The 22,734-nt window shown below is 36.8% G+C and overlaps 13 non-coding genes across 13 annotated transcripts; all 13 read right to left on the reverse strand.

Moving 5' to 3' along the window:
* Positions 1 to 1,355: 1,355 nt before the first annotated feature.
* TRNAT-AGU (transfer RNA threonine (anticodon AGU)) lies at positions 1,356 to 1,429 on the reverse strand. Its single transcript has one exon. It is a non-coding gene; the product is annotated as a tRNA-Thr (tRNA).
* A 435-nt stretch (positions 1,430 to 1,864) lies between these two features.
* Positions 1,865 to 1,937, reverse strand: TRNAT-CGU (transfer RNA threonine (anticodon CGU)). The gene has a single exon. It is a non-coding gene; the product is annotated as a tRNA-Thr (tRNA).
* Positions 1,938 to 2,881: 944 nt separating this feature from the next.
* TRNAT-CGU (transfer RNA threonine (anticodon CGU)) lies at positions 2,882 to 2,954 on the reverse strand. The gene has a single exon. It is a non-coding gene; the product is annotated as a tRNA-Thr (tRNA).
* A 945-nt stretch (positions 2,955 to 3,899) lies between these two features.
* Positions 3,900 to 3,972, reverse strand: TRNAT-CGU (transfer RNA threonine (anticodon CGU)). The gene has a single exon. It is a non-coding gene; the product is annotated as a tRNA-Thr (tRNA).
* Positions 3,973 to 4,916: 944 nt separating this feature from the next.
* On the reverse strand, positions 4,917 to 4,989 carry TRNAT-CGU (transfer RNA threonine (anticodon CGU)). Its single transcript has one exon. It is a non-coding gene; the product is annotated as a tRNA-Thr (tRNA).
* Positions 4,990 to 8,479: 3,490 nt separating this feature from the next.
* TRNAT-AGU (transfer RNA threonine (anticodon AGU)) lies at positions 8,480 to 8,553 on the reverse strand. The gene has a single exon. It is a non-coding gene; the product is annotated as a tRNA-Thr (tRNA).
* Positions 8,554 to 9,502: 949 nt separating this feature from the next.
* TRNAT-AGU (transfer RNA threonine (anticodon AGU)) lies at positions 9,503 to 9,576 on the reverse strand. Its single transcript has one exon. It is a non-coding gene; the product is annotated as a tRNA-Thr (tRNA).
* Positions 9,577 to 10,001: 425 nt separating this feature from the next.
* TRNAT-CGU (transfer RNA threonine (anticodon CGU)) lies at positions 10,002 to 10,074 on the reverse strand. Its single transcript has one exon. It is a non-coding gene; the product is annotated as a tRNA-Thr (tRNA).
* Positions 10,075 to 11,529: 1,455 nt separating this feature from the next.
* Positions 11,530 to 11,603, reverse strand: TRNAT-AGU (transfer RNA threonine (anticodon AGU)). The gene has a single exon. It is a non-coding gene; the product is annotated as a tRNA-Thr (tRNA).
* A 7,838-nt stretch (positions 11,604 to 19,441) lies between these two features.
* Positions 19,442 to 19,515, reverse strand: TRNAT-AGU (transfer RNA threonine (anticodon AGU)). The gene has a single exon. It is a non-coding gene; the product is annotated as a tRNA-Thr (tRNA).
* Positions 19,516 to 19,940: 425 nt separating this feature from the next.
* TRNAT-CGU (transfer RNA threonine (anticodon CGU)) lies at positions 19,941 to 20,013 on the reverse strand. The gene has a single exon. It is a non-coding gene; the product is annotated as a tRNA-Thr (tRNA).
* A 943-nt stretch (positions 20,014 to 20,956) lies between these two features.
* On the reverse strand, positions 20,957 to 21,029 carry TRNAT-CGU (transfer RNA threonine (anticodon CGU)). Its single transcript has one exon. It is a non-coding gene; the product is annotated as a tRNA-Thr (tRNA).
* A 941-nt stretch (positions 21,030 to 21,970) lies between these two features.
* Positions 21,971 to 22,043, reverse strand: TRNAT-CGU (transfer RNA threonine (anticodon CGU)). Its single transcript has one exon. It is a non-coding gene; the product is annotated as a tRNA-Thr (tRNA).
* Positions 22,044 to 22,734: the final 691 nt, after the last annotated feature.

A 22,734-nucleotide genomic window follows, 5' to 3' on the forward strand; every position in this document is an offset into this window, starting at 1 on the left:
AAGATACTCAATCACTACGCAAGGATTAATATGTTTTAATAAACAGGTACTCTTATAAAACCCAATTCCATTTCTTGAATTCTTTACAATTTTTTTTCATGAAGGTAATAATATTGCTCCAATCTAGGTAGACATTTCATCTACGTCTTTCTCATAGATATGTATTTTTTTCATTTTGCAATAACAGTATTCATTCTATAATCTTGAAAATACTTGGGTTTTTATAAGGTTAAAGATGATCTGTTCAACAGTAAGATGAATCAGACTTTTATATTTTAATTGTATCGGAATAAGACCTAATGAAAATGATTTGTTATATAACAATGAGAAAAGCAAGGCACTGCTCAGAGTTGAACTCAGGATCTCCTGTTTACTAGACAGGCGCTTTAACCAGCTAAGCCACAGCACCCACTTGATTCTTTATTTTGAAACACTTTTCTTTATGGTGTTCAAGAGAATATTGCTTTTTCACTTTCATATTCTTTTCTAAGTTCACACACTTCTCTACTCAAACACTTAAGATGAATGAAGACTCTTCACTTATTCAAAAACACCTCTCTAATTTGAAGTTTACCCTATTCATATCATTTTAAAATATCCCTTGCTGAAGAATGGATTAGTTGAATTCAACAATAGAGTGATCATTCACCTCTATCTTGTTCTTTGTCATTTTCTTTTCCCTATTTCAGTCAATGCATTCCTACAAAAATCTTCACAATACCAAGCATTTTATTTAATGTTTAAGATAACTTATTCTAAAGTTCATAGATCCAGATGTTTATTCTTAAATTTTATTCAACATTTGTTTGATGTAAATTATTCGGAAAGCATGGAGAAAACAGTTAGGTTCTGCTGAGATTTGAACTCAGGATTTCCTGTTTACGAGAAAGGCGCTTTAACCACTAAGCCACAGCACCAACGTTAATAGTAAGAAATGCATAAATTATTCATTGTTGATGATGAAAATGTGTTTCCTGCTATAAATTCTTCTTTATATGTATTGTAATCTTAAACAGGAAAACATACTCAATCACTACGCAAGTATTAATATGTTTTAATAAACAGGTACTCTTATAAAACCCAATTTCATTTCTTGAATTCTTTACAATTTTTTTTCATGAAGGTAATAATATTACTCCAATCTAGGTAGACATTTCATCAACGTCTTTCTCATAGATATGTATTTTTTCATTTTGCAATAACATTATTCATTCTATAATCTTGAAAATCCTTGGGTTTTTATAAGGTTAAAGATGATCTGTTCAACAGTAAGATGAATCAGACTTTTATATTTTAATTGTATCGGAATAAGACCTAATGAAAATGATTTGTTATATATTACAATGAGAAAAGCAAGGCGCTGCTGAGATTTGAACTCAGGATCTCCTGTTTACTAGACAGGCGCTTTAACCAGCTAAGCCACAGCACCCACTTGATTCTTAAATTTGAAACACTTTTCTTTATGGTGTTCAAGAGAATATTGCTTTTTCACTTTCATATTCTTTTCTAAGTTCACACACTTCTCTACTCAAACACTTAAGATGAATGAAGACTCTTCACTTATTCAAAAACACCTCTCTAATTTGAAGTTTACCCTATTCATATCATTTTAAAATATACCTTGCTGAAGAATGGATTAGTTGAATTCAACAATAGAGTGATCATTCACCTCTATCTTGTTCTTTGTCATTTTCTTTTCCCTATTTTAGTCAATGCATTCCTACAAAAATCTTCACAATACCAAGCATTTTATTTAATTTTTAAGATAACGTATTCTAAAGTTCATAGACCCAGATGTTTATTCTTAAATTGTATTCAACATTTGTTTGATGAAAATTATTCGGAAAGCATGGAGAAAATATTTAGGTGCTACTGAGATTTGAACTCAGGATTTCCTGTTTACGAGACAGGCGCTTTAACCACTAAGCCACAGCACCAACTTGAATAGTAAGAAATGCATACATAAATTATTGTTGATGATGAAAATGTGTTTCCTGCTATAAATTCTTCTTTATATGTATTGTAATCTTAAACACTAAAACATACTCAATCACTACGCAAGTATTAATATGTTTTAATAAACAGGTACTCTTATAAAACTAAATTTCATTTCTTGAATCCTTTAAAAAAAAAATCATGAAGGTATTAATATTGCTCAAATCTAGGTAGAAATTTCATCTACGTCTTTCTCATAGATATGTCTTTTTTCATTTGGCAATAACAGTATTCATTCTATAATCTTGAAAATACTTGTGTTTTTATAAGGTTTAAGATGATCTGTTCAACAGTAAGATGAATCAGACTTTTATATTTTAATGGTATCGGAATAAGACCTAATAAAAATGATTTGTTATATAACAATGAGAAAAGCAAGGGACTGCTGAGAGTTGAACTCAGGATCTCCTGTTTACTAGACAGGCGCTTTAACCAGCTAAGCCACAGCACCCACTTGATTCTTAAATTTGAAACACTTTTCTTTATGGTGTTCAAGAGAATATTGCTTTTTCACTTTCATATTCTTTTCTAAGTTCACACACTTCTCTACTCAAACACTTAAGATGAATGAAGACTCTTCACTTATTCAAAAACACCTCTCTAATTTGAAGTTTACCCTATTCATATCATTTTAAAATATACCTTGCTGAAGAATGGATTAGTTGAATTCAACAATAGAGTGATCATTCACCTCTATCTTGTTCTTTGTCATTTTCTTTTCCCTATTTCAGTCAATGCATTCCTACAAAAATCTTCACAATACCAAGCATTTTATTTAATTTTTAAGATAACTTATTCTAAAGTTCATAGAACCAGATGTTTATACTTAAATTGTATTCAACACTTGTTTGATGAAAATTATTCGGAAAGCATGGAGAAAACAGTTAAATGCTGCTGAGAATTGAACTCAGGATTTCCTGTTTACGAGACAGGAGCTTTAACCACTAAGCCACAGCACCAACGGTAATAGTAAAAAATGCATAAAGAATTTATTGTTGATGATGAAAATGCGTTTTCTGCTATAAATTCTTCTTTATATGTATTGTAATCTTAAACATGAAAAGATACTCAATCACTACGCAAGGATTCATATGTTTTAATAAACAGGTACTCTTATAAAACCCAATTTCATTTCTTGAATTCTTTACAATTTTTTTTCATGAAGGTATTAATATTGCTCCAATCTAGGTAGACATTTCATCTACGTCTTTCTCATAGATATGTATTTTTTTCATTTTGCAATAACAGTATTCATTCTATAATCTTGAAAATACTTGGGTTTTTATAAGGTTTAAGATGATCTGTTCAACAGTAAGATGAATCAGACTTTATATTTTAATTGTATAGGAATAAGACCTAATGAAAATGATTTGTTATATAACAATGAGAAAAGCAAGGCACGGCTGAGAGTTGAACTCAGGATCTCCTGTTTACTAGACAGGCGCTTTAACCAGCTAAGCCACAGCACCCACTTGATTCTTAAATTTGAAACACTTTTCTTTATGGTGTTCAAGAGAATATTGCTTTTTCACTTTCATATTCTTTTCTAAGTTCACACACTTCTCTACTCAAACACTTAAGATGAATGAAGACTCTTCACTTATTCAAAAACACCTCTCTAATTTGAAGTTTACCCTATTCATATCATTTTAAAATATACCTTGCTGAAGAATGGATTAGTTGAATTCAACAATAGAGTGATCATTCACCTCTATCTTGTTCTTTGTCATTTTCTTTTCCCTATTTTAGTCAATGCATTCCTACAAAAATCTTCACAATACCAAGCATTTTATTTAATTTTTAAGATAACGTATTCTAAAGTTCATAGACCCAGATGTTTATTCTTAAATTGTATTCAACATTTGTTTGATGAAAATTATTCGGAAAGCATGGAGAAAATATTTAGGTGCTACTGAGATTTGAACTCAGGATTTCCTGTTTACGAGACAGGCGCTTTAACCACTAAGCCACAGCACCAACTTGAATAGTAAGAAATGCATACATAAATTATTGTTGATGATGAAAATGTGTTTCCTGCTATAAATTCTTCTTTATATGTATTGTAATCTTAAACACTAAAACATACTCAATCACTACGCAAGTATTAATATGTTTTAATAAACAGGTACTCTTATAAAACTAAATTTCATTTCTTGAATCCTTTAAAAAAAAAATCATGAAGGTATTAATATTGCTCAAATCTAGGTAGAAATTTCATCTACGTCTTTCTCATAGATATGTCTTTTTTCATTTGGCAATAACAGTATTCATTCTATAATCTTGAAAATACTTGTGTTTTTATAAGGTTTAAGATGATCTGTTCAACAGTAAGATGAATCAGACTTTTATATTTTAATGGTATCGGAATAAGACCTAATAAAAATGATTTGTTATATAACAATGAGAAAAGCAAGGGACTGCTGAGAGTTGAACTCAGGATCTCCTGTTTACTAGACAGGCGCTTTAACCAGCTAAGCCACAGCACCCACTTGATTCTTAAATTTGAAACACTTTTCTTTATGGTGTTCAAGAGAATATTGCTTTTTCACTTTCATATTCTTTTCTAAGTTCACACACTTCTCTACTCAAACACTTAAGATGAATGAAGACTCTTCACTTATTCAAAAACACCTCTCTAATTTGAAGTTTACCCTATTCATATCATTTTAAAATATACCTTGCTGAAGAATGGATTAGTTGAATTCAACAATAGAGTGATCATTCACCTCTATCTTGTTCTTTGTCATTTTCTTTTCCCTATTTCAGTCAATGCATTCCTACAAAAATCTTCACAATACCAAGCATTTTATTTAATTTTTAAGATAACTTATTCTAAAGTTCATAGAACCAGATGTTTATACTTAAATTGTATTCAACACTTGTTTGATGAAAATTATTCGGAAAGCATGGAGAAAACAGTTAAATGCTGCTGAGAATTGAACTCAGGATTTCCTGTTTACGAGACAGGAGCTTTAACCACTAAGCCACAGCACCAACGGTAATAGTAAAAAATGCATAAAGAATTTATTGTTGATGATGAAAATGCGTTTTCTGCTATAAATTCTTCTTTATATGTATTGTAATCTTAAACATGAAAAGATACTCAATCACTACGCAAGGATTCATATGTTTTAATAAACAGGTACTCTTATAAAACCCAATTTCATTTCTTGAATTCTTTACAATTTTTTTTCATGAAGGTATTAATATTGCTCCAATCTAGGTAGACATTTCATCTACGTCTTTCTCATAGATATGTATTTTTTTCATTTTGCAATAACAGTATTCATTCTATAATCTTGAAAATACTTGGGTTTTTATAAGGTTTAAGATGATCTGTTCAACAGTAAGATGAATCAGACTTTATATTTTAATTGTATAGGAATAAGACCTAATGAAAATGATTTGTTATATAACAATGAGAAAAGCAAGGCACGGCTGAGAGTTGAACTCAGGATCTGCTGTTTACTAGACAGGCGCTTTAACCAGCTAAGCCACAGCACCCACTTGATTCTTAAATTTGAAACACTTTTCTTTATGGTGTTCAAGAGAATATTGCTTTTTCACTTTCATATTCTTTTCTAAGTTCACACACTTCTCTACTCAAACACTTAAGATGAATGAAGACTCTTCACTTATTCAAAAACACCTCTCTAATTTGAAGTTTACCCTATTCATATCATTTTAAAATATACTTTGCTGAAGAATGGATTAGTTGAATTCAACAATAGAGTGATCAGTCACCTCTATCTTGTTCTTTGTCATTTTCTTTTCCCTATTTCAGTCAATGCATTCCTACAAAAATCTTCACAATACCAAGCATTTTATTCAATTTTTAAGATAACTTATGCTAAAGTTCATAGAACCAGATGTTTATACTTAAATTGTATTCAACACTTGTTTGATGAAAATTATTCGGAAAGCATGGAGAAAACAGTTAAATGCTGCTGAGCTTTGAACTCAGGATTTCTTGTTTACGAGACAGGCGCTTTACCCACTAAGCCACAGCACCAACATTAATAGTAAGAAATGCATAAATAATTCATTGTTGATGATGAAAATGTGTTTCCTAATATAAATTCTTCTTTATATGTATTGTAATCTTAAACACGAAAACATACTCAATCACTACGCAAGTATTAATATGTTTTAATAAACAGGTACTCTTATAAAACCCAATTTCATTGCTTGAATTCTTTAAAAAAAAATCATGAAGGTATTAATATTGCTCAAATCTAGGTAGAAATTTCATCTACGTCTTTCTCATAGATATGTATTTTTTTAATTTGGCAATAACAGTATTCATTCTATAATCTTGAAAATACTTGTGTTTTTATAAGGTTTAAGATGATCTGTTCAACAGTAAGATGAATTAGACTTTTATATTTTAATTGTATCGGAATAAGACCTAATGAAAATGATTTGTTATATGACAATGAGAAAAGCAAGGCGCTGCAGAGATTTGAACTCAGGATCTCCTTTTTACTAAACAGGTGCTATAACCAGCTAAGCCACAGCACCCACTTGATTCTTTATTTTGAAACACTTTTCTTTATGGTGTTCAAGAGAATATTGCTTTTTCACTTTCATATTCTTTTCTAAGTTCACACACTTCTCTACTCAAACACTTAAGATGAATGAAGACTCTTCACTTATTCAAAAACACCTCTCTAATTTGAAGTTTACCCTATTCATATCATTTTAAAATATACCTTGCTGAAGAATGGATTAGTTGAATTCAACAATAGAGTGATCATTCACCTCTATCTTGTTCTTTGTCATTTTCTTTTCCCTATTTCAGTCAATGCATTCCTACAAAAATCTTCACAATACCAAGCATTTTATTTAATTTTTAAGATAACTTATTCTAAAGTTGATGGAACCAGATGTTTATTCTTAAATTGTATTCAACACTTGTTTGATGTAAATTATTCGGAAAGCATGGAGAAAACATTTAGGTGATGCTGAGATTCGAACTCATGATTTCCTGTTTATGAGACAGGCGCTTTAACCACTAAGCCACAGCACCAACGTTAATAGTAAAAAATGCATAAATAATTCATTGTTGATGATGAAAATGTGTTTTCTGCTATAAATTCTTCTTTATATGTATTGTAATCTTAAACACGAAAAGATACTCAATCACTACGCAAGGATTAATATGTTTTAATAAACAGGTACTCTTATAAAACCCAATTTCATTTCTTGAATTCTTTACAATTTTTTTTCATGAAGGTATTAATATTGCTCAAATCTAGGTAGAAATTTCATCTACGTCTTTCTCATAGATATATATTTTTTTCATTTTGCAATAACAGTATTCATTCTATAATCTTGAAAATACTTCGGTTTTTATAAGGTTTAAGATGATCTGTTCAACAGTAAGATGAATCAGACTTTTATATTTTAATTGTATCGGAATAAGACCTAATGAAAATGATTTGTTATATAACAATGAGAAAAGCAAGGCGCTGCTGGGAGTTGAACTCAGTATCTCCTTTTAACTAAACAGGCGCTTTAACCAGCTAGGCCACAGCACCCACTTGATTCTTAATTTTGAAACACTTTTCTTTATGGTGTTCAAGAGAATATTGCTTTTTCACTTTCATATTCTTTTCTAAGTTCACACACTTCTCTACTCATGAACTTAAGATGAATGAAGACTCTTCACTTATTCAAAAACACCTCTCTAATTTGAAGTTTACCCTATTCATATCATTTTAAAATATACCTTGCTGAAGAATGGATTAGTTGAATTCAACAATAGAGTGATCATTCACCTCTATCTTGTTCTTTGTCATTTTCTTTTCCCTATTTCAATCAATGCATTCCTACAAAAATCTTCACAATACCAAGTATTTTATTTAATTTTTAAGATAACTTATTCTAAAGTTCATAAAACCAGTTGTTTATACTTAAATTGTATTCAACACTTGTTTGATGAAAATTATTCGGAAAGCATGAAGAAAACAGTTAAATGCTGCTGAGATTTGAACTCAGGATTTCCTGTTTACGAGATAGGAGCTTTAACCACTAAGCCACAGCACCAACAGTAATAGTAAAAAATGCATAAATAATTTATTGGTGATGATGAAAATGTAATTTCTGCTATAAATTCTTCTTTATATGTATTGTAATCTTAAACACGAAAAGATACTCAATCACTACGCAAGGATTCATATGTTTTAATAAACAGGTACTCTTATAAAACCCAATTTCATTTCTTGAATTCTTTACAATTTTTTTCATGAATGTAATAATATTCCTCCAATCTAGGTAGACATTTCATCTACGTCTTTCTCATAGATATGTATTTTTTTCATTTTGCAATAACAGTATTCATTCTATAATCTTGAAAATACTTGGGTTTTTATAAGGTTAAAGATGATCTGTTCAACAGTAAGATGAATCGGACTTTTATATTTTAATTGTATCGGAATAAGACCTAATGAAAATGATTTGTTATATAACAATGAGAAAAGCAAGGCACTGCTGAGAGTTGAACTCAGGATCTCCTGTTTACTAGACAGGCGCTTTAACCAGCTAAGCCACAGCACCCACTTGATTCTTAAGTTTGAAACACTTTTCTTTATGGTGTTCAAGAGAATATTGCTTTTTCACTTTCATATTCTTTTCCAAGTTCACACACTTCTCTACTCAAACACTTAAGATGAATGAAGACTCTTCACTTATTCAAAAACACCTCTCTAATTTGAAGTTTACCCCATTCATATCATTTTAAAATATACCTTGCTGAAGAATGGATTAGTTGAATTCATCAATAGAGTGATCATTCACCTCTATCTTGTTCTTTGTCATTTTCTTTTCCCTATTTCAGTTAATGCATTCCTACAAAAATCTTCACAATACCAAGCATTTTATTTAATTTTTAAGCTAACTTATTCTAAAGTTCATAAAACCAGATGTTTATTCTTAAATTGTATTCAACATTTGTTTGATGTAAATTATTCGGAAAGCATGGAGAAAATAGTTAGGTTCTGCTGAGTTTTGAACTCAGGATTTCCCTTTTACGAGACAGTCGCTTTAACCACTAAGCCACAGCACCAACGTTAATAATAAGAAATGCATAAATTATTCATTGTTGATGATGAAAATGTGTTTCCTGCTATAAATTCTTCTTTATATGTATTGTAATCTTAAACACGAAAACATACTCAATCACTACGCAAGTATTAATATGTTTTAATAAACAGGTACTCTTATAAAACCCAATTTCATTTCTTGAATTCTTTACAATTTTTTTTCATGAAGGTAATAATATTGCTCCAATCTAGGTAGAAATTTCATCTACGTCTTTCTCATAGATATGTATTTTTTTCATTTTGCAATAACAGTATTCATTCTATAATCTTGAAAATACTTGGGTTTTTATGAGGTTAAAGATGATCTGTTCAACAGTAAGATGAATCAGACATTTTTATTTTTTATTTGTGTCGGAATAAGACCTAATGAAAATGATTTGCTATATATTACAATGAGAAAAGCAAGGCGCTGCTGAGATTTGAACTCAGGATCTCCTGTTTACTAGACAGGCGCTTTAACCAGCTAAGCCACAGCACCGACTTGATTCTTAAATTTTCTTTATGGTGTTCAAGAGAATATTGCTTTTTCACTTTCATATTCTTTTCTAAGTTCACACACTTCTCTACTCAAACACTTAAGATGAATGAAGACTCTTCACTTATTCAAAAACACCTCTCTAATTTGAAGTTTACCCTATTCATATCATTTTAAAATATACCTTGCTGAAGAATGGATTAGTTGAATTCCACAATAGAGTGATCATTCACCTCTATCTTGTTCTTTGCCATTTTCTTTTCCCTATTTCAGTCAATGCATTCCTACAAAAATCTTCACAATACCAAGCATTTTATTTCATTTTTAAGATAACTTATTCTAAAGTTCATAGAACCAGATGTTTATTCTTAAATTGTATTCAACATTTGTTTGATGAAAATTATTCGGAAAGCATGGAGAAAACAGTTAGGTGCTGTTGAGATTTGAACTCAGGATTTCCTGTTTACGAGACAGGCGCTTTAACCACTAAGCCACAGCACCAACGTTAATAGTAAAAAATGCATAAATAATTCATTGTTGATGATGAAAATGTGTTTTCTGCTATAAATTCTTCTTTATATGTATTGTAATCTTAAACACGAAAAGATACTCAATCACTACGCAAGGATTAATATGTTTTAATAAACAGGTACTCTTATAAAACCCAATTTCATTTCTTGAATTCTTTACAATTTTTTTTCATGAAGGTATTAATATTGCTCAAATCTAGGTAGAAATTTCATCTACGTCTTTCTCATAGATATATATTTTTTTCATTTTGCAATAACAGTATTCATTCTATAATCTTGAAAATACTTCGGTTTTTATAAGGTTTAAGATGATCTGTTCAACAGTAAGATGAATCAGACTTTTATATTTTAATTGTATCGGAATAAGACCTAATGAAAATGATTTGTTATATAACAATGAGAAAAGCAAGGCGCTGCTGGGAGTTGAACTCAGTATCTCCTTTTAACTAAACAGGCGCTTTAACCAGCTAGGCCACAGCACCCACTTGATTCTTAATTTTGAAACACTTTTCTTTATGGTGTTCAAGAGAATATTGCTTTTTCACTTTCATATTCTTTTCTAAGTTCACACACTTCTCTACTCATGAACTTAAGATGAATGAAGACTCTTCACTTATTCAAAAACACCTCTCTAATTTGAAGTTTACCCTATTCATATCATTTTAAAATATACCTTGCTGAAGAATGGATTAGTTGAATTCAACAATAGAGTGATCATTCACCTCTATCTTGTTCTTTGTCATTTTCTTTTCCCTATTTCAATCAATGCATTCCTACAAAAATCTTCACAATACCAAGTATTTTATTTAATTTTTAAGATAACTTATTCTAAAGTTCATAAAACCAGTTGTTTATACTTAAATTGTATTCAACACTTGTTTGATGAAAATTATTCGGAAAGCATGAAGAAAACAGTTAAATGCTGCTGAGATTTGAACTCAGGATTTCCTGTTTACGAGATAGGAGCTTTAACCACTAAGCCACAGCACCAACAGTAATAGTAAAAAATGCATAAATAATTTATTGGTGATGATGAAAATGTAATTTCTGCTATAAATTCTTCTTTATATGTATTGTAATCTTAAACACGAAAAGATACTCAATCACTACGCAAGGATTCATATGTTTTAATAAACAGGTACTCTTATAAAACCCAATTTCATTTCTTGAATTCTTTACAATTTTTTTCATGAATGTAATAATATTCCTCCAATCTAGGTAGACATTTCATCTACGTCTTTCTCATAGATATGTATTTTTTTCATTTTGCAATAACAGTATTCATTCTATAATCTTGAAAATACTTGGGTTTTTATAAGGTTAAAGATGATCTGTTCAACAGTAAGATGAATCAGACTTTTATATTTTAATTGTATCGGAATAAGACCTAATGAAAATGATTTGTTATATAACAATGAGAAAAGCAAGGCACTGCTGAGAGTTGAACTCAGGATCTCCTGTTTACTAGACAGGCGCTTTAACCAGCTAAGCCACAGCACCCACTTGATTCTTAAGTTTGAAACACTTTTCTTTATGGTGTTCAAGAGAATATTGCTTTTTCACTTTCATATTCTTTTCCAAGTTCACACACTTCTCTACTCAAACACTTAAGATGAATGAAGACTCTTCACTTATTCAAAAACACCTCTCTAATTTGAAGTTTACCCCATTCATATCATTTTAAAATATACCTTGCTGAAGAATGGATTAGTTGAATTCATCAATAGAGTGATCATATGGCTGAGATACCCGCCACCCCCTCTCAACACAATCCCCAAAAGGAGGGAAACCGGAAACAGTTCTTAAAGTTTTTGGATGTGGGAGGGAGTGACCCTCCCGGCCGTATTTATTAAAACAAAAAATTAAAACATTAAACGTTTCATGTTATGTACAATTTCATTATCACATTGCGATGTTTGGCTAACCTTAACATATTCTCTAATACAGAGGTTCTCCTAGCCGAACTAGCATCCTACAAAACATTCTCTAAAACACTGAAATTGTACATCCTAACGTTTAAGGGCCAACGGCAAGGTCATAACCGGTGTCAAGATCCCTAACCAGACTTACCCCTCCCACTTGGGAGGGGCGACAGCACAGAGGCTTACCTCAAGTGCAACTACTAACAATTTCCCTTGACTTGACGGGGGCACTTAAGACTCGACGCCATTTAAAGGTCGTTCTAAGACTTGTGTGTGGTATCTAGAAGGTATCGTGGACCTCCCCCCACCCCACACAACTTACCGCATCTGCCGTCGCAGATGACACAGGCCCCGGGAAATTCCCCAGGAGGGGGCTGTAACCCCTCCTACAAAGGAAGGGGCCTTGACCGCCTTTCCTTTACTTCCGGCGACCCGCCCTTAGACGGGACCGCCTCCCCATTGAGGGGCCAATGGCCACCTCTCCCGAGCGCTCCCATCCGTGTTGGGTGACGCCCACTCATAGGGATCTACCAATTAGTGCTCACCGATCATGACCTTACCGCCTACCAAAATAAATACGACAATTCTTAATCAAACCTATGACAACATTGGTCGCTACGACCGAAAGAACATGCTTAAAATGCAACACTACATCAAAACATTTTAATCGTAACAACTTACACGATATTCACCATACTTTATTATGATCTACAACAAACTGATACTTTCACAGCCTGTCAACGAAACGGAAAACATACTTATAAAAATCACTTTATTGCACAACAACTTGCTGTCCTCAGGGGCTGGTGGGTGGGTCAAAATTGGCTCTTCGTTCTGTCCCGAGCTCACGGGTAGCGAGGAGGTGCAGCTTCGGAGCACAAGAACAAGAGGACGTCTTCTGGTCTTGCGTCTCTTTTTATCCGTCTTCAGGGCGGGCGAGAACCCGCCCCTGCCTGCCCCTAGGGCGGGGCTGGCTACGTCGGTGTCTAGGCCAGCCCACTCTAGGGCGGGAAAAAGCGCGCCCTGGCTACGCCGCTTCGGGCATACCAGCCGAGACGCGCCTCCCGCCCAAAAATGGCTTCCCGGGGGGATCGAGGCACTCCGCCATACGTTCGGGGGGACCGAGTGGTCGCCCCTTTCCATATGGCTGAGATACCCGCCACCCCCTCTCAACACAATCCCCAAAAGGAGGGAAACCGGAAACAGTTCTTAAAGTTTTTGGATGTGGGAGGGAGTGACCCTGCCGGCCGTATTTATTAAAACAAAAAATTAAAACATTAAACGTTTCATGTTATGTACAATTTCATTATCACATTGCGATGTTTGGCTAACCTCAACATATTCTCTAATACAGAGGTTCTCCTAGCCGAACTAGCATCCTACAAAACATTCTCTAAAACACTGAAATTGTACATCCTAACGTTTAAGGGCCAACGGCAAGGTCATAACCGGTGTCAAGATCCCTAACCAGACTTACCCCTCCCACTTGGGAGGGGCGACAGCACAGAGGCTTACCTCAAGTGCAACTACTAACAATTTCCCTTGACTTGACGGGGGCACTTAAGACTCGACGCCATTTAAAGGTCGTTCTAAGACTTGTGTGTGGTATCTAGAAGGTATCGTGGACCTCCCCCCACCCCACACAACTTACCGCATCTGCCGTCGCAGATGACACAGGCCCCGGGAAATTCCCCAGGAGGGGGCTGTAACCCCTCCTACAAAGGAAGGGGCCTTGACCGCCTTTCCTTTACTTCCGGCGACCCGCCCTTAGACGGGACCGCCTCCCCATTGAGGGGCCAATGGCCACCTCTCCCGAGCGCTCCCATCCGTGTTGGGTGACGCCCACTCATAGGGATCTACCAATTAGTGCTCACCGATCATGACCTTACCGCCACAGGTCCGGATAGTTGACCGGCTATCCGGACCCCCCACAAAACTCCTACCTAAAGGTCATGTTTTAACGATTTTAACCAAGCTAAGAAGTCTCCTATGAGTAACTCATTCCCCACCCTCGACAAATGCACACCATCCCCCAAATACATACTGTCATCATTAATACAACTATGCGAGATCGAATGCAATGTCTTGGAACGGAACAACCTACTCACTTTGTTATTCAATTTTCTAACAGAATGATTCAAAGCAGGGATCGAGATAGCCCCCCGCCACACTTTTCGTGGGATCATATGAGACCACGCAATTATGCACCCCGGAACTCTCCTTGCTAACCAACTTACCGTGGAAAGCATAGCCTCGAGGAGAAGTCGTCTACCGGTGGTGACCAAATCATTGCCCCCCAAATGTACTATGACTATGGACGGCGGTGACCTCATCCGCTCTAACAAACCCTCAAAGAATGCTTGAAACTGGTCAATACAGAGACCGCCCCTTCCGTAGAAGGACACTCTGTACCCGTATTCCCCAGGTACGTGAATCATGTCACCTGCTTTGAATACGTCTGCGGCCCGTCTCACGTATGAGTGGCCCACGACCCACACCTCCTTCCTCACAGCCGGTGATGTGCGACCGCTGGCCTGGTGTTGGGTCGACTGTACAGTCCGCCCTGCCGCGTAGGCTTGCGCAACTGAAAAAAAACAAAAGACAAGAAGCGTGAGTACATGATTACAGCTTCACAACATGTGCAATCGCACGTACCTCTTATAACAATTGGAGGACCAACGCCCCACTCGTTTCACTTGTTCTACATTAAGACCCCTGGCTGTAGCTTCAGTGGCAGCCCCTATTCGAAAGGAATGGGTCCCAAATTTGCCCGGGTCCAAGCCCGCTGCGGCAATGGCCATTGCAAGCACCCGCTGAAACTGAAACCTTGTCAGCGGGGTGGCGTCTGCATGCCTCAACAATGTCCCCCCCCATGATGCCACCCTACGTGCTAGGTAATCTTCTAAGCACTGAACCGGACACATGGATGACCCGGGGGTCCTGCGGATGATCGTGCAGTCCCCCCTCCCATCTTGGTCGGTCTTGGACCTGAGAAAGGAGACAATCATCGCATCGCCCCTGATCTGAACATGTTCCCTGCACAAGCCCCCCGCCACATCCTGTTTGTTCCTTGCAACCAGCTCACTTATCCTCATAGCCCCGTGAAATGCTAGCGTAAATGCAGTCCGGAACAAACAGGTCTCGAAAGGAGACGAACATGTGTTAGGGAGTGTGGCCAGTAACAGGGACAACCTATCTAGACCTATCGGTCGTCTCACGTCTACTCTGCGACCCTCTAGGCGTTGCCACCCACGCAGCGCCTTTTGTACTGTAAAAGACGCTGTCGGGTCCTGGATGCCATGGGCCCTGGCAACAAAGGAAATGGCGGCACGATGCCTTTGGGCCGTAGCCACCGACTTCCCAGCCCTACGTAAGGACATCAGAAAATGTACTACCCACTCTTCCAGACCCCAAAGTCCCCTTCTCTCTGCCCCCAAAAAGGCTAAATAGGCCTGAAACGCCCCTTCATATGCCTTCCTTGTCCTGGGTGCTAGACTCTCTCCCACGAGGTGACGAAGTTCGGGGCACCGAGAGACCAGAGAGCTTCGGGGAAGGGTGCCGGCTCTGGGTCCGCTGAAGGAAGGAAACCCGAGAAAGCCTGCATGTGAAAACGAGACAGTGCATCAGCAGCCTGATTCATCACCCCCGGGACATGTTTTGCTCTGAATATCACGTTCAGTTGCATACACAGTAAGACAATTTCTTTGAGCAGCCTCAAAATCAATTTACAACGGGCTGCCTGGCTATTGATGCATTCTACAACGGTCATATTGTCGGACCAGAACACGACAGAATGATCTCTGAAACCTTCTGGCCATGTTCTCAGGGCCACCAGAATGGGAAATAGTTCAAGGAAAGCGATATTACTCGTCAGCCCCTTCTCGTGCCACCATGGGGGCCATCTTTGTGCAGACCATTTTGTGCCGAAGATGGCGCCAAAGCCTATGCTTCCGGCTGAATCTGTCCATAGCCCCAACTCTTCGGAGGACACGGCTGGCTTGTTCCAGACGACTCGGCCATTGAAGTCCGCCAAAAATGCTAACCAAATCCGCATGTCCTGGCGGACCTCAGCCGATAACCTCGTGCGATGATGACCCTCCTTTAGGCCAACCATCGCCTGGGCAATTGAGTGGGAAAAGGGGCGGGCCATTGGGATCACCCTCAAGGCAAAGTTCAACTTTCCCACCAATTGTTGCAACTGATGCAGTGTAACCTTAGATGCATTTAAACATACTTGGAGGGCTGCCCTGAATGTCAACACTTTGCCAGCTGGTAAACGGAAACACCCCTCCCTTGAGTCCAACTCGATCCCCAAAAACTCGAGGCAAGTCGTGGGACCCATAGTTTTACCCGGTGCCAATGGCACGCCAAAATGACCCATCAACACACAGAATTCAGCTAAGGCCTGGGCTCATTCGTGATTTCCGGCGGGGCCAAGGAACAAAAAGTCGTCAAGGTAGTGCATTACATTTCGGAAACCCGTTTTCTTAGTGAACACCCATTGCAGGAAAGTACTGAATTTCTCAAAATAAGCACATGATATAGAGCATCCCATTGGCATACACCTATCCATGTAAAATGACCCCTGAAACCCGAATCCCAGAAGACGCTGGTCGTCTGGGTGTACCGGGAGCAACCGGAACGCTGACTCGATATCTGATTTCGCCATCAACGTCCCGGGCCCCAGGCGATTCAAGATGGCTACTGCCTCGTCAAACGATGCGTATCGCACCGAACAAACTTCTGGATCAATTGCATCGTTCACCGAAAGACCATGTGGAGCAGACAGATTATGGATCAAACGAAACTCACCTGGGTCCTTCTTGGGGACCACCCCTAACGGAGAACAGACAAAATTCGGTACCGGGGGTACACTAAACGGGCCAGCGACCCGTCCCCGGCTAACCTCTTTCTGAATCTTCTCTTGCACTACAGATGTATGTTGTAAAACGGAGAGTTGATTTTTGCACATCCCTACACCCTGAAAGTCCCCCACCGGGATGCGGAAACCGTGTGAAAAACCGTTCCGCAGCACCCCAGCAGAAGTACGATCCGGGTATTCGCTGAGCCAGGGGATCATTGCCAAGGTATCAATCGGGGTTGGTAAAGGCGCCCCTCGGACTAACTTAGACCTGTTTGGCGCCTCCCTTACCCCCATTCTCACTCGTTCTGGCTCTGCACGATGACTCAGGATGGGATGACCCACAAGTACTACATTCGTGTTTGAATTTACACGATCCCGGAGGCCTGGTACATTTCCCTTTGTTGAAATTAAAGCAGAAACCCTTTCTCCCTGTATTGCCTGCGGGTCTCGAATAATCGTCGGTGCTCGTACTTGGTCGAAAGGGCGTCCCCACATTTTGGCGGGAGTAATCAACAACATTGCTCCCAACCAATGGCATTTTTAACATTCCTGATTCTTTCATTTTATCCCATGTGACAGAATCGTAACAATCCCAAGTCAAACCCTTGTTATGCTCCTTTTCTTTCCTGAACAGATTGTCATAACAGAACCAATGGTTACCCTGATACGCTGTCGAGTAACCCATGATTCGTGATTGATAAATGGGAAACTCAGGAAGCAACTCGGGCCTACGTTCCCCCAAAATCGATGTAAAAATACCCCACGCATTGCCCCAGTTGCCAATATTCTCATTTACCTTAAAGGCGGCCATTTTTGCGCGCCAAACACTCGGGTGCATTAGGTCCTTCTGACTCTTAACATGCTCCACCTCATAATGATCAACAAGCAAGGAGAAAATATTCACATATTCCCCCGCCCAGATCTTTTCCTTTATAGCTAAAGGCACATGTTGTCCCAATCTCTCTCTACGAGAGGGTGCTGACTCGTCCCTTGCAATCGGCAATGGCCGCTTACCTGAACCGGACGCTGTTTCTGCCGCTTGCGGCTTGTCTATTCCCGCCAACGGCGCAGTCACTTTAGCTGCATCTCTCTTCTCACGCAGCCCTCTTATCAACGCCTGTGCCTCGGCAGCCGTGGCGCCATCACTACTATCCCCCAACCATGCTGCTAGCTGTGCTGCCAGCTCGGGGGGCATGTCTTCATTGGATGTCGGTGTGACGACAACGGGGATTGGATTCCCCTCCATCGGTACTGGGGTCGGCGCCTCGAGCGGGGCAGAGGGAACCGGGACGTCCCCACCGGCTGGAACCCTTTTTGGCCTCTTAGGTCTCCCTCCAGCCGGCGCAGGGCCCGAACCCTCCTCCCCGTCTCGCTCCGCCAACCGTTTCTTTATGTCGGACATCTCTTTGAAAAGGGCCCGCACCATCTGGTCGGTCGTCATTCTCTTTACGCCTTTCTTGGGCATCTCTCCGACGAAGTATCTAGAAGACAAAGAAAAAAGATCAAAACGCTCAAAATTGGCTCTTTGTTCTGTCCCGAGCTCACGGGTAGCGAGGAGGTGCAGCTTCGGAGCACAAGAACAAGAGGACGTCTTCTGGTCTTGCGTCTCTTTTTATCCGTCTTCAGGGCGGGCGAGAACCCGCCCCTGCCTGCCCCTAGGGCGGGGCTGGCTACGTCGGTGTCTAGGCCAGCCCACTCTAGGGCGGGAAAAAGCGCGCCCTGGCTACGCCGCTTCGGGCATACCAGCCGAGACGCGCCTCCCGCCCGAAAATGGCTTCCCGGGGGGATCGAGGCACTCCGCCATACGTTCGGGGGGACCGAGTGGTCGCCCCTTTCCATTCACCTCTATCTTGTTCTTTGTCATTTTCTTTTCCCTATTTCAGTTAATGCATTCCTACAAAAATCTTCACAATACCAAGCATTTTATTTAATTTTTAAGATAACTTATTCTAAAGTTCATAAAACCAGATGTTTATTCTTAAATTGTATTCAACATTTGTTTGATGTAAATTATTCGGAAAGCATGGAGAAAATAGTTAGGTTCTGCTGAGTTTTGAACTCAGGATTTCCCTTTTACGAGACAGTCGCTTTAACCACTAAGCCACAGCACCAACGTTAATAATAAGAAATGCATAAATTATTCATTGTTGATGATGAAAATGTGTTTCCTGCTATAAATTCTTCTTTATATGTATTGTAATCTTAAACACGAAAACATACTCAATCACTACGCAAGTATTAATATGTTTTAATAAACAGGTACTCTTATAAAACCCAATTTCATTTCTTGAATTCTTTACAATTTTTTTTCATGAAGGTAATAATATTGCTCCAATCTAGGTAGAAATTTCATCTACGTCTTTCTCATAGATATGTATTTTTTTCATTTTGCAATAACAGTATTCATTCTATAATCTTGAAAATACTTGGGTTTTTATGAGGTTAAAGATGATCTGTTCAACAGTGAGATGAAGCAGACATTTTTATTTTTTATTTGTGTCGGAATAAGACCTAATGAAAATGATTTGCTATATATTACAATGAGAAAAGCAAGGCGCTGCTGAGATTTGAACTCAGGATCTCCTGTTTACTAGACAGGCGCTTTAACCAGCTAAGCCACAGCACCCACTTGATTCTTAAATTTTCTTTATGGTGTTCAAGAGAATATTGCTTTTTCACTTTCATATTCTTTTCTAAGTTCACACACTTCTCTACTCAAACACTTAAGATGAATGAAGACTCTTCACTTATTCAAAAACACCTCTCTAATTTGAAGTTTACCCTATTCATATCATTTTAAAATATACCTTGCTGAAGAATGGATTAGTTGAATTCCACAATAGAGTGATCATTCACCTCTATCTTGTTCTTTGTCATTTTCTTTTCCCTATTTCAGTCAATGCATTCCTACAAAAATCTTCACAATACCAAGCATTTTATTTCATTTTTAAGATAACTTATTCTAAAGTTCATAGAACCAGATGTTTATTCTTAAATTGTATTCAACATTTGTTTGATGAAAATTATTCGGAAAGCATGGAGAAAACAGTTAGGTGCTGTTGAGATTTGAACTCAGGATTTCCTGTTTACGAGACAGGCGCTTTAACCACTAAGCCACAGCACCAACGTTAATAGTAAGAAATGCATACATAATTTATTGTTGATGATGAAAATGTGTTTCCTGCTATAAATTCTTCTTTATATGTATTGTAATCTTAAACACGAAAACATACTCAATCACTACGCAAGTATTAATGTTTTAATAAACAGGTACTCTTATAAAACTCAATTTCATTTCTTGAAGCCATTAAAAAAAAAATCATGAAGGTATTAATATTGCTCAAATCTAGGTAGAAATTTCATCTACGTCTTTCTCATAGATATGTATTTTTTTCATTTGGCAATAACAGTATTCATTCTATAATCTTGAAAATACTTGTGTTTTTATAAGGTTTAAGATGATCTGTTCAACAGTAAGATGAATAAGACTTTTATATTTTAATTGTATCGGAATAAGACCTAATAAAAATGATTTGTTATATAACAATGAGAAAAGCAATTCACTGCTGAGAGTTGTACTCAGGATCTCCTTTTTACTAGACAGGCGCTTTAACCAGCTAAGCCACAGCACCCACTTGATTCTTAAATTTGAAACACTTTTCTTTATGGTGTTCAAGAGAATATTGCTTTTTCACTTTCATATTCTTTTCTAAGTTCACACACTTCTCTACTCAAACACTTAAGATGAATGAAGACTCCTCACTTATTCAAAAACACCTCTCTAATTTGAAGCTTACCCTATTCATATCATTTTAAAATATACCTTGCTGAAGAATGGATTAGTTGAATTCAACAATAGAGTGATCATTCACCTCTATCTTGTTCTTTGTCATTTTCTTTTCCCTATTTCAGTCAATGCATTCCTACAAAAATCCTCACAATACCAAGCATTTTATTTAATTTTTAAGATAACTTATTCTAAAGTTCATAGAACCAGATGTTTATACTTAAATTGTATTCAACACTTGTTTGATGAAAATTATTCGGAAAGCATGGAGAAAACAGTTAAATGCTGCTGAGAATTGAACTCAGGATTTCCTGTTTACGAGACAGGAGCTTTAACCACTAAGCCACAGCACCAACAGTAATAGCAAAAAATGCATAAATAATTTATTGTTGATGATGAAAATGTGTTTTCTGCTATAAATTCTTCTTTATATGTATTGTAATCTTAAACACGAAAAGATACTCAATCACTACGCAAGGATTCATATATTTTAATAAACAGGTACTCTTATAAAACCCAATTTCACTTCTTGAATTCTTTAAAAAAAAATTTCATGAAGGTAATAATATTGCTCCAATCTTGGTAGACATTTCATCTACGTCTTTCTCATAGATACGTACTTTTTTCATTTTGCAATAATAGTATTCATTCTATAATCTTGAAAATACCTGGGTTTTTATAAGGTTAAAGGTGATCTGTTCAACAGTAAGATGAATCAGACTTTTATATTTTAATTGTATCGGAATAAGACCTAATGAAAATGATTTGTTATATAACAATGAGAAAAGCAAGGCACTGCTGAGAGTTGAACTCAGGATCTCCTGTAGACAGGCGCTTTAACCAGCTAAGCCACAGCACCCACTTGATTCTTTAATTTGAAACACTTTTCTTTATGGTGTTCAAGAGAATATTGCTTTTTCACTTTTATATTCATTTCTAAGTTCACACACTTCTCTACTCAAACACTTAAGATGAATGAAGACTCTTCACTTATTCAAAAACACCTCTCTAATTTGAAGTTTACCCTATTCATATCATTTTAAAATATACCTTGCTGAAGAATGGATTAGTTGAATTCAACAATAGAGTGATCATTCACCTCTATCTTGTTCTTTGTCATTTTATTTTCCCTATTTCAGTCAATGCATTCCTACAAAAATCTTCACAATACCAAGCATTTTATTTAATGTTTAAGATAACTTATTCTAAAGTTCATAGAACCAGATGTTTATTCTTAAATTGTATTCAACATTTGTTGGATGTAAATTATTCGGATAGCATGGAGAAAACAGTTAGGTTCTGCTGAGATTTGAACTCAGGATTTCCTGTTTACGAGACAGGCGCTTTAACCACTAAGCCACAGCACCAACGTTGACAGTAAGAAATGCATAAATTATTCATTGTTGATGATGAAAATGTGTTTCCGGCTATAAATTCTTCTTTATATGTATTGTAATCTTAAACACGAAAAGATACTCAATCACTACGCAAGGATTCATATATTTTAATAAACAGGTACTCTTATAAAACCCAATTTCATTTCTTGAATTCTTTACAATTTTTTTTCATGAAGGTAATAATATTGCTCCAATCTTGGTAGACATTTCATCTACGTCTTTCTCATAGATACGTACTTTTTTCATTTTGCAATAATAGTATTCATTCTATAATCTTGAAAATACCTAGGTTTTTATAAGGTTAAAGGTGAACTGTTCAACAGTAAGATGAATCAGACTTTTATATTTTAATTGTATCGGAATAAGACCTAATGAAAATGATTTGTTATATAACAATGAGAAAATGCAAGGCACTGCTGAGAGATGAACTCAGGATCTCCTGTTTACTAGACAGGCGCTTTAACCAGCTAAGCCACAGCACCCACTTGATTCTTGAATTTGAAACACTTTTCTTTATGGTGTTCAAGAGAATATTGCTTTTTCACTTTCATATTCTTTTCTAAGTTCACACACTTCTCTACTCAAACACTTAAGATGAATGAAGACTCTTCACTTATTCAAAAACACCTCTCTAATTTGAAGTTTACCCTATTCATATCAT

This window comes from Lissotriton vulgaris, chromosome 12 (assembly GCF_964263255.1).
Source record: "Lissotriton vulgaris chromosome 12, aLisVul1.2, whole genome shotgun sequence".
NCBI classification, from domain to species: domain Eukaryota; kingdom Metazoa; phylum Chordata; class Amphibia; order Caudata; family Salamandridae; genus Lissotriton; species Lissotriton vulgaris.